Source organism: Empidonax traillii, unplaced genomic scaffold (genome assembly GCF_003031625.1).
Source record: "Empidonax traillii isolate 1590-97213 ecotype Southwest subspecies unplaced genomic scaffold, ASM303162v1 scaffold1014:size492293, whole genome shotgun sequence".
Lineage (NCBI taxonomy): Eukaryota > Metazoa > Chordata > Aves > Passeriformes > Tyrannidae > Empidonax > Empidonax traillii.
Window position 1 is genome coordinate 430,363 of NW_020956207.1, and position 2,549 is coordinate 432,911.

Below are 2,549 nucleotides of genomic sequence, written 5' to 3' on the forward strand. Positions count from 1 at the left end.
AGAGATGCTGGGGAGAGAGTAGGGGGTTCCTTCGGAAGGACAGCCTCAGGGGGCATCCCAGGATGACAATTTATTGTATTTTGTGAACTTCATTCCTACCCTTCTTGCTCAGAGATGGTTTTTACTTTGGAGTCTCTCACAGGTGTGTGAGTGGCAACATCCCCTGGATCCCGATGGCTGTGGCCACCTGGTGGGAACTGGACATCTCTGGATCTCCCCATCCCAGGTGGAGTTTTCCCACATGCCACAGCACAGAAAGGATGAGCTCAGACCTGGAGCCTCCAAAGTTATTTTTGAGTTAAGCCCCAAACCCCTTTGATGGTGGGGCTTTCCTGTCTCCTACGATTATCCCCCCTGCAAGGATGTGGGATGGTGGGATCCAGCCAAGGCAGGGGGGTGATGCAGCCTGCCTATCACCCAGGATAACAGTAACAACACCAGAATTGCAAAAAATTGTAACTCTGGGTGATTTCAACCCATGCCTCGACCAGCTGGGCCCTGACTTAGGCCAGCACTCGCTGAGGGAGTAACATGCTCTGAGGCCAGACATGGTCACAGGGAGCAGGAGGCACAAACTGCTGGCAAACAAACAGCAAACAGGCACTTTTTTTTTTGGCAAAATTCAAGGGAGAGAGCAAGCTGCCCATTTCTAGCACTTGTTAATTGTTTTAAAATCCATCTGGCATCAGCAGCTAAATAATTTAGCATTTTGACCCATATGTCTGAAGCAATAAATAACAATAAATAAAGTGGCTGACTGGGAGGGGGATGGTGGGAGGAAGCACAATCATCGCAGTGAGCACTCTGCACCACCCCCAGCTCCTGGCAGGGTGCAGACAGCACCAAGAAGGTCCTCCTCGATGCCCAGGGACTCTCCTCACTCTTGTCACCGAAGGGTGGGCAGTTAGTCAGGCCAGCTGGTGAGGCTCTTCCATGGGTCATGGAGGAAATGTGCCTCCAGTGCAGGGGTCATGCTAAGCTCTGTGCACACCTCTGAGGGTGGGACACCTGCCTGTGGATACACTTGCTCCAAAGATAAGAGAGGGAGCCAAAATTATCAGTGTAGACCAGAAACTTGTATTTCAGTTGGTCACAGTCATTTGAGTTTTTTGACCTGAATATCAGGTCAAAGCCCTCTCTATCAGCTCCAAAGCACTCCCGAGCGGGACGTTCCTCGGGAAATCCCGGGGCCAGAAGGGACGGAGCACACGAGGATAAGACGTAAGGAGCTATTCCTGTTTATACATCCGAGCTCTTCCAAACCACGGAGCTGGGAAAGGTGCAGCCTGCGGCGTGGCTGGGCCCGGGAGCCTCGCCGTGCGTCACACGGGACTCCTGCCCTGGCTTTGTGGGGCTATTCAGGCACCAATTGGACACAGTCGAGCGTCTGCTTTTTGGGGAATGTGTTTCTCTTGCGTTTTAAGCTGAGATTTGAAAAGCCTTCACCTCCCTCCTCCCTTCCTCCTGGAGGCTCATGAATCACAGAGCCGCCAGACGAATGAGTCACCCAGCCAGGTTTTGGTCAAGCATGCCAGTCTGGGAGGCTCTTCTGTGATCAAATGGAAGCAGTGCCGGCTTTGTTGGTGACTGGCCATGTGTTGAGTCGCATAAACCTCTCCTGGGGGTCATCCCCATTCTCTTTGTGAGTTGTCTCTGTCAGGTTGTAATTGCTCTTTTGTCGGGGAAACTTGTGAACGTATAAAGGGAGGGTGGCTGGGGAGAGGCTGGGGGGTTTCTGAGGAAGGACAGAGTTCAGAGGCCTTCACAGGACGGCGGTGGCAGCCAGAGGAATTGTTCTCCGAGGTCTCAGTTCATTGAGCTTGAACTTCCAAGCGAACCCTGCCCATCCCTCGTGCCTGTGAACCAGCCCAGAGGACTCGGCTCACAGAGCCTGTGAGGATCCCACCCGGCCTCTCAAAGGCTGCCTTCAGGCCTCAGCAGCTCCCTGGAGAGCAGCACACACTGCAGGTGCCCCAGCCCAGCACTGAGACCAAAATGAAGGGCTCTCTGGTGATGAGGACCGGGACAGACCACACACAGTTTAATAGCTGGAAATATGGCATGCTAAAAAAGAGTTGCCTCAATTTATTCCTGAGTAGGAAACTTGAAATCTGCCACCAGCTTGTCAAAATCTCTCTTTTTTTTTTTTTTGTTAGTTTGTTTTTCTGTTTCAATGAAAGAGAGAATATAGCTGAGATTCCAGTTCTTCCATGTTAAAATGCACTGTGGGCAAAGTGAGTCTGATCTCCCTAGGGATCATCTCCTTCATTATCACTGAATTTGGCATGGACTGTGTTCCCCTGGGAAGCCTGCTTTGCCCTCTCTCACACCTCCCATCTCTCCTGCTCCAGGACAGACACAGTGGGCAGGTGACACAGGGCAGTACAAAGAGGGATGAAGGAAATGGGAACATGCACCCAAATTTCCTAAAGCTGTCAGCAGCTTGAGCTCTATCCTCCAAACAAGGTGACCAGTGAGTGGACCAGGTGATGAGGTGGACAGGACCCCAGGGAATGGCTGGAGCTGTGTCAGGGCAGGCTCAGGGTGGA